The sequence below is a fragment of the Ammospiza nelsoni genome, chromosome 28 (genome assembly GCF_027579445.1).
Source record: "Ammospiza nelsoni isolate bAmmNel1 chromosome 28, bAmmNel1.pri, whole genome shotgun sequence".
NCBI classification, from domain to species: Eukaryota; Metazoa; Chordata; class Aves; order Passeriformes; family Passerellidae; genus Ammospiza; species Ammospiza nelsoni.
Genome location: NC_080660.1, coordinates 3,342,401 through 3,351,876, shown reverse-complemented (window position 1 = coordinate 3,351,876; position 9,476 = coordinate 3,342,401).

The window sequence follows — 9,476 nt, the reverse complement described above, 5'->3', positions numbered from 1 at the left end:
CACCAGGCTGTGACGAAGGCACTGAGGAGCTGTTTGTTTGCCTGTTGCCAAGGGCCCCGTGGCTGTGGGCTGGGATCTCTGAGCCCTGTGGTTCAGCCACTCTTTCAGGAGGGTTTGGGATGGGGACCCGGGGATCCCTGCTGTGGTTTGAGGGCAGAGCTGAGAGCACAGGGTGGGGATGGAATGGGCAGGATGGAGCCTGTGGTGGCAGCAAAGGGGGCTGTGCTGGCTGGAGAGCCAGGGAGCAATAGGATGGAAGCTTTGGGAGCAGGAACAGAGTGTGCTGTGACACACACCAGCCCCAAGAACCACTGTGCAAGCAGGGCTGGAGGACAGATCCCACTGGGAATGGCTCATGGACAATCAGAAAACTCCCTTGGCTCCAATGACAAAGACAGAGAGCACCAAACTGCCTTCCTGTTCCGTGCTGGAGGTGAGTTTCTCTTTCTACTGCATCCATTTCTACCTTCTGCCCTTCTCTGTGCGCAGCCTGGCCCCACTCACTGCATGCTCAGATCTGCCTGCTCTGCAGTGCCCAGCCCAAGTGCTAAAGCATCCCCTGCTCCCTCCAGCGAGCTGTGGGGTCTTCAGAGCTCATCTGTCAACCATGCAGAGCTCCATTCCTCCATTTGCCACTCTGGGTTCAGCACATTCTGCCATTTTTCCATTCTTCCATGACTGTTAACTCCTGGGGCTTTGTCTGCATAGAGGTGGTCTCTTCCAGCGTGCAGAATCTCAGAATCACAGACTGATTGGGGTAGGAGGAGCTTTAAATCCCATCTCCTTCCACCTTTGTGCCATGGGCAGCATCACCTTCCCCTGGAGCAGGCTGCTCCAAGCCCTGTCCAACCTTGAGCATTTCCAGGGATCCAGGGGCAGCCACAGCTTCTCTGGGCACCCTGGGCTGCTGCCACCACTCTCACAGGGAAGAATTTCTTCTGAATATCTAAACTAAACCTACTCTTTTAAACTTTAAATCTGTTGCTATTTGTGGTCTTTCCATGGTCCCTGCTCCCACTGCCTGTCCATTTCATTCTTGCCCTTCCTGTTGACCAGCAGGTCTCCCCCCAGCCATGCCAGCCTCTTCTCTTCCTTTCCTGATTAATTTCTCATGTGGATTCAGAGTTCTTGCCCTTTATTAAAAGAGTCCTTGAAGAGCAGCTAACTCTGTTCTGCCCCCTTGTCCCTCAGGGCAGTTCCTTAGGGGTCCCATTGACCAGCTTGCAGTTTGCTTCCCTAAAATTCAAAATCCTGTCCTAATCTTTGCCCGTCCCACATCCCCCAGGGCTGTGAGCTCCACTGCTGTGTGGTCCCTGCAGCCTCCAATCCTGATGCTGCTGCTGAGCTCACCTGTGTTGGTGACCAGCAGGTCCCATGGTTTATTTGTCCTCTTTATAGGTTTTCCATAAGTGGCTCCTTGCAAAGCTCTGCTCTCCTATGAGGACCCTGGAAATTACCACAATGCAAAAAAAGCAATGTATTATTAACTATATTTATTAATATATTCATGATAATTCAGCATCATAATAATTATCTGATTACTTAAAATGTAGTTTAGAAGTTGCTTACCAACAGGTGCATTTTTGATGAGTTCCATGTGAATTGTTTTTGCTTAATGACCAATCCCAGTCCAGCTGTGTCAGACTCTCGGGTCAGTCTCGGGCTTTTATTATTATTATTCTTGTCTGGCCTTGTAATGTCTCTTTTCTCTTTCTTTAGTATAGTTTTAGTATATAATTGCTTATAATATGATATGATATATGATATTATACGATATATTATATAGTATAATAAAATATGATATAATGTAATGTAATACAGTAATTATAATATAATAAATATAGTAAATATAATAAATATAATATGAATATAATATGAGAATTATATATTATATTATATTATATTATATTATATTATATTATATTATATTATATTATATATTATATTATATTATATTATATTATATTATATTATATTATATATTATATATTATGTATTATTTGATATAACATAATAATATAATGTAATGTAATGTAATGTAATGTAATATAATATAATATAATATAATATAATATAATACAACAATACAATATAATATTATTAATATAATGTATGCCCCTTCCCGCACCCCCGAGGGGAGCCTCCATCCCCGGAGGTGATGCCAAGGTCACCCCGTGGCCCGGCAGGGACCAAGGCTGGGCCGAGCACACGCCGGGCCCGGTAGGGCACAGGAGGGATCGGCAGCTCCATCTCGTGTCTGATCCCCGCAGTACCGAGCGGGGAGCCCGGCCCCGGACAGCGCTGCCCGCGGCGGCTCCGTGTCCCGGCGGGTGGGACCCACGGGCAGCCTCACGCCGTGCCCCGAAGGGACTGGGGACAGCGGTGTCACTCGGCTCTGCCAAGTGCCAGCCTGGAGCCTCGGAGCGGCGAGGCGATCGTCCGGCCGCCGTGCAGAGCCTGGAGGCTCCCGGCAGTGCGGGGGTGCCACTCCTCGCTATCCCGTGCCACCCTCTCGCTGTCCCGTGCCACCCCCCACTGTCCCGTGCCATCCCCTCGCTGTCCCGTGCCACTCCCTCGCTGTCTTGTGCCATTCCCTCGCTGTCCCGTGCCACTCCCTCGCTGTCTTGTGCCACCCCTCGCTGTCCTGTGCCACTCCCTCGCTGTCCTGTGCCACCTCCTCTCTGTTCCTTGCCACTCCCTAGCTGTCCCGTGCCATCCCTCGCTATACCATGCCATCCTCTCGCTGTCCGTGCCACTCCCTCGCTGTCCCGTGCCATCCCTCTCTCTCCCGTGCCCCCCCCGCTGTCTTGTGCCACCCCCTCTCCATCCCATGCCACCTCCTTGCTATACCATGCCATCCTCTCGCTGTCCCGTGCCACCCTCTCGCTGTTCAGTGCCATCCCTCACTGTCCCTTGCCATCCCCTTGCTATCCCGTGCTACCCCTCACTGTCCCGTTCCATCATCTCGCTGTCCAATGCCACCCCCTCACTGTCCCGTGCCACCCCCTCGCTGTCCCGTGCCATCCTCTCGCTGTCCCGTGCCTCCTCTCGTTGTCCCATGCCATCCTCTCGCTGACCCGTGCCATCTCTTGTAGTCCCATGCCATCCCCTCGTTGACCCGTGCCACCCCTCGCTGTCCTGTGCCATCCTCTCGCTGACCCGTGCCACCTCTCGTTGTCCCATGCCATCCCCTCGTTGACCCGTGCCACCCCCTCGCTGTCCCGTGCCATCCTCTCGCTGACCCGTGCCACCTCTTGTAGTCCCATGCCATCCCCTCGTTGACCCGTGCCACCCCTCGCTGTCCTGTGCCATCCCCTCGCTGTCCATGCCATCTCCTCCCTGTTCCGTGCCACTCCCTCTCTCTCCCGTGCCACCTCCTCGCTGTCCCGTGCCACCCTGAGCTCAGACCCCCAGCTCTGGCCATGGCACCGAAGGCACAAGCACATTTTCATTTTTACAGGCACGGGGCCAGGCCCGAGGGATGCTTCTCATTCGGGAAAAGCAGGGCTGGCAGTGAAAGCTCCCGAGCTCCCATTGTAGGCTGGAGGATTCCCGAGGGGATGAGGGGAGAAGCCAGCCCTCATCGGGGTCTCATTGCCAGCTGCACTTGTCCCTTGTCCCTGAGGCACTGAACACCCCGAGTGGGGGAACATCAGGGGAACACGGGGGGAACATTGGGGGAAAATGGGGGGAACATTGGGGGAACATTGGGGGAACGTCAGGGGAACATGGAGGGAACATTGGGGGAACATGAGAGGAACATGGGGGGAACATTGGGGGAACACTGGGGGAACGTCAGGGGAACATAGGGGGGAATATTGGGGGGGAGCATGGGGGGAACACGGGGGGAACATGGCGGGGAACATCGGGGGAACATCGGGGGAACATCGGGGGAACATCGGGGGAACATGGAAGGAACATTGAGGGAACATGGGGAGAAACATGGGGGGAACATCAGGGGAGCATCAGGGGAACATGGAGGGAACATTGGGGGAACATGAGAGGAACATGGGGGGAACATGGGGGGGAACATGGAGGGAACATTGGGGAACATTGGAGGAATATTGGGGGCAACATTGGGGGAACTTAGAGGGAACATCGGGGGAGCATCCCCTTGATGAACAACCATGTCTCCTGTGGGCACAGTCCTGGCATTTCCCCAAGTAGAAATCAGCCCTGCACAGCCCTGGCATCCCCTGAGCAGAAATCAGCCCTGCTGTGGGCACAGCCCTGAGCAGAATTCAGCCCTCCTGTGGGCACCCCTGGCATCCCCCAGAGCAGAAATCAGCCCTGCACAGCCCTGGCATCCCCCTGAGCAGCAATCAGCCCTGCTGTGGGCACAGCCCTGGCATCCCCTGAGCAGAATTCAGCCCTCCTGCTCCTGCCAAGCAGAAATCAGCCCTGCTGCGGGCACAGCCGTGGCATCACCCTGAGCAGAATTCAGCCCTCCTGTGGGCTCCCCTGGCATCCCCCCGAGCAGAAATCAGCCCTGCACAGCCCTGGCATCCCCTGAGCAGCAATCAGCCCTCCTGCTCCTGCCAGGCAGAAATAAATCAGCCCTGCTGCAGGCACAGCCCTGGCATCCCCCTGAGCAGAATTCAGCCCTCCTGTGGGCAGCCCTGGCATCCCCTGAGCAGCAATCAGCTCTCCTGCCCCTGCCCACGGCCGGGATCCCGTTGCTCCCCCGGCACGGCGCCAGGCGCTGGGCATGGAGCGGGGCAGGCTGGGCTGCCGCAGGTGTCGGGCTGGCGGCACCTCCCGCCGCTCGGGGCTGCTCCGGTTTCCAGAAACCAGATCTCCAGGGAGCTGCTGGCCCCAGCACCAACTGGCAGACGTGGCAAGCGTGGTGCTGCTCCACTCACCACAGCCCTGCCAGTGACAGGGCTGTCGCCTTTGGAGCATCCCAGAGGACCGAGGGGGAGGGACAGGAATGAATGAATGAATGAACAGCGAGATTTTGGTGTTGCTCCAGCCAGATGGTGGCCAGCACCCACCTGCTGGTGCTGGCTCGGTGCTGCTCCAAGGCATAGCCCAAGGTGCTCACCGCATCTCCTGCCAACAGGGTCAGGAACAGGGCCACGTGTGTCTTAAAAGGGCAGGAGGGGCCTCAGCAGCTTGGGAGGGTCTTTGCCCAAATGCTGAATTCTTGGAAACTCCTCCCTGTGCTCACCCACCCTCTCCAGGGCAAACCCAAGGTGGAATTTGAGGCAGGAGCAGGGGAGCACCTGGGATCAGCATTGCTGCCCTGGGTGTCCCCCCTCTCCTCCTTTGGCACGGCTCAGGGGCACGGTGACACTGTCCTGAGCCACCTCCCTGCCCCCGAGACGCTGAAATGAAGGAGTGGGAGGCTTCAGCCCATGTGGGGGTCTCCTGGATTTGCCAAAACAGAACCAACAGCTGCCCTGTGCTCCATAGAGGGGTCTGAGCCCAGGGCAGCAGGGTGACACTGTCCTGAGACACCTCCCTGCCTCCAGGATGCTGAAACTAAAGAGTGGGAGGCTTCAGCCACTTGGGGGTCTCCTGGATTTGCCAAAGCAGGACCTGTGCTCCATAGAGGGGTCTGAGCCCAGGGCAGCACTGGGTGGTGAGACCCCCCCCAGGCTGGGGCTGTGGAAACCTCGGGAATTGCCTCCCAATCCCCTTCCCCTCTCCCTGCTGGCTGTGTGCATGTGCCAAACCCGGAGCCCCCGTGCCCCACACATGGCCAGGACTGGGGGAGCTCCGGGCTGTCCCCACAGCCGAGGCAATCCCGGCATTTTGGGAAGCAGCCCCCGCTCGGGTTTACACCGCCGGGCCGGCTCTGTGCTGCTTGCCCAGGCTCCGAAACCATCCCAAGCCCCCCTGCTTTGTTATTAAATCAAATCCATCTGGCCTCGACCACGGCCGCTTGTTATTCGAGATCCCTCTCCTAGAGGAGCTGGGATTAGCTCCGGGCACGGGGGATTCTCCCTCCCTCCCTCTCTCCCACCGCTCCCAGCCCTCCTGCCTTCTCTCTTTTGTGTTTCTTCACTTCTCCAGGAGCAGGGGGAGGCGCGGGCTCGCTCGGCAGCTTTTGTGCAGCCCGAGCTGGCTGCAGGATGTCCCCGCAGTGCCACCAGTCCCATCTGCACATCCCTGCACCCCCCGACCCGCATCAGGGCAGCCAGAGCCCCCCGAACCCTGCGGGCTGGCATGGGGGGTGACAGTGACACCAGGCTTTGTGCCAGCCACCTGCCACCCACATTTCTGACCCCAAAAAAGCTGCTCTGCAGGGTTGAGCTGGGTAATGCCCTCTCCCAGCCCCACAGAAGCCAGGAGAGCAGGGTGAACTGGAATGGGGTAGGATGCAAGTGCCTTTAGCTGTACAGCAAGTGCCCTGAGTGCTGCTGCTTGTCCTGGCGTCACTGCTGTCACCTCCTTAAGGCTGCAGCTTCCAAACAGCACTGAGGAGCTGCTGGGTGGAGGATTTGGCTTTTGGAGCCTCCATGAGCGCGATGGATTTGGCAGCGCAGAAAGCAGTGGGTGAGTTAGATGGAGATGAGCTGCCAGCAGGAGGCAGAGGCAGGGCACCCAGCCGGGGTGGGGATGTTTGTCTGCTCCCGGAGCAGCCCTCGGGGCCACCTGGACCAGGATAAGGTGACAGCATGTCTGGCTCCAGCCCTCCAGGGACTCTTTAGGTTGGGCAGATGGAGCCGTGGTCCCCCCGTGGGCTCTGCAGTGCTGGGCCTTGTGTTCTGGCTGGCAGCAATTAAGTGTTCCAGCTTGTTTTGGAGGGATTGCTGGGTTTGGGCTCTCCCTGAGCAGTGCTGGGGCTCAGAACACGCCCTGACAGACCTCTCCTGGCTGAGCTTGACCTTGGGCACTTGCAGCTCCTCTGCTGTAAACTTCTTTCACAAGGACACAGTCCCCATCAAATGACACCCCAGAAGCTGTGCATGAGGCACATCCCTCCTGGGAGGAGTGGATGTGGCGGTGTGGGGTGAAGGCACAGGGTCAGAGGCCAAATTTAAACATGAGTTCAGTGTTTAAACCCCTTTAGTGTGTAAATTTTCAAAGCAGAGAGCACTTCCCAGCCTTGGCAAAGCTTTCACCACACCCCAGGAGAACCAGCACCAACCTCTGTGTTTCCCTCTGACCACAGGGATACCTGGACTGAGAAGTGGCACCTGGGCATCCTGGATGGTTCTTGCATCACCCCTGGAACCACAGCAGCACCTGCTGAGGCTCAGAGCTTCCCTGCACAGCAGCAGCAGCCCCCAGGTCACTGCAGCCCTCCTGCAGCCAGGTCTGCTGCACTCCAGCCTGGCTTCCAAGCCCTGCTCCTTCTGCAGCTGACTGGAAAACATAAAAGGAGACAAAGCACTTTCTGAGGGAGCCCAGGGAATCAGCAATGTGGGAATTGACACCTTCACTCCTGGGTCCCACCGAGGCACAAACATCACCACACCTGCTCTGCTCTCTTGGGGCACCTGCAGCGTTTAGGCACAAAGTCTGCGTCCCACAGGAGCTCTGTGATGGCACCAGGGACTCTCCAGCGACAGAGATGGTGCTCTCATCTTCCCTGGATGGCCCAAAGCACAGCCCCCTCCATCACCCAGCCCTGCAGCAGGCTGCCAGCCCGTTGGGGAAGAGATGGGAAAGTGTCCACTTGATGTGCCTGAAAAGCAGCACACATCTCCCTGTTGCTATGGAAACGCTGCTTTTAAAGCAAATTAATAATAATAATTAACACCATCTATTAAATAATGGTAATAAAAGCATTAGTAATGACTTGTAATTGGGAAAGCACTGGGAATAATGCACATTCACCCTGTGCCCTGCTCCCAGCTCAGAGCTGGGCTGGGGGCGGCATCTCCCACCCACAGGGGAGTCCTGGCTGAGGGCGAGTGCCCTCTGCCTTCAGTGCTGCACAGGCAGGGGCTTAGTGGGATTCAGGGAGGAATCAGACTTTTATCTGGATAATGAGGATGTCTAGACTGATAAGAAGAAGGGGTAAATTGGCTCAGGGCCTGATTCTGCCTCGCTGTGTGCTCGGTGCAGCAGCATGTGGTGGTGGTGGTGGTGGTGGTGATGCCCGGGCAAAACTGAGGTGGGTTGAGAGCAGGAGTCTGTGCCAGGCTAGACAAAGACCTGGTTCCTCCCAGTTTTTAACCTAGAAATCAGAGTAATTCCAGGACTGTTAACCCCTGGGAGGCAGAGGTGAAGAGAACTCTGAGAAACTTTTAATGTGCTCCAATTCAGCCTGGAGAAGGGAAGGCTCCAGGGAGACCTTAGAGCTGCTTTCAGTGCCTGAAGGGGCTCCAACAGAGCTGGAGAGGGACTTTGGACAAGGGCCTGAAGGGACAGGACAGGGGGGAATGCCTTCCCATTTCCAGAGGGCAGAGTTAGATGGGATATTGGGAGGAAATTGTTCCCTGTGAGGGAGGGGAGGCCCTGGCACAGAGAAGCTGTGGCTGCCCCGTCCCTGGAGGTGTCCAAGGCCAGGTCGGACAGGACTTGGAGCAACCTGGGATAGTGGAAGGTGTCCCTGCCCATGGGAGGGGCTGGGACAAAATGAGATTTAAGTCCCCTTAGAACTTGGTTGCAGCCAAGGGGATGGGGCAGCCACAGCTTCCCTGGGTCCCTCTGCTCTGTTCTCTCTCATTGTGTCCCACTCATCAACCTACACCTCCAAAAGCAGGGTCCAGAGCAGAGCAGTGCAAGGCTGAGCCCAGAGCCACGATAAAACACCCTCTTCTCAAGCTGTGAGATGCTCCCAGAAGGATCTGGAACTGCAGAGGGAAAATCAATGCAAAGACCTGACAGCGTCACCCGCTTGCTTGTGCCCAAAGCCCCTGTGCTGACAAGGTCTCCTCTGCACGGCAGAGCAGGGACCTGCTCTCTCAGAATCGCTCAGCATTCCCACAGGAGCCTGCCCAGACAGGCAGAACCAGGATGTGAACACCTGGGAAAACCTGGCTCTGAGTTTAGGTGCCTGCATGAGACTGAGCTGTTTGGAAAACCAGGTCCCCACTGTTTCTGCTGTGCTTCTGGAGAGGCATCAACCATCCTTAGACCGGCATAAGCAAGTGAAAAACAGCTAAAAAAGTGCTGAAATGTGTTCCTTAGACTTTTCCCAGCCAGGTCTGACAGCCAGACTGCCAGGCTGTGCAGGATGCCAGAGCAGAATTAGGATTGCAACACACCTGCGTGGCTCAGGCTCCATCCCAGCCCGAGCACCCGGCAGCAACTTCCACCAGGAGACTAAAATTAGCAGCGACAGGAAGAGCTCTGGAGCACGACAGGATGATTAGAGCCTCCCTGGAAAGGAGGCATCACCTGCAACGTAATGACTTTCCTCATCTCTGTCAAAATGTGCAACAACCGGTGCGGAATATGATGGGGAAAAGTGAGGCAGTGAGACAGGGGAAGTGCTTCTGCACAAAATTGGAGTGATAGCACTTGTCCAGAGGAGGAAAAACAGGATGCTGGGTCTCTGGACTACACCACACCCTGTG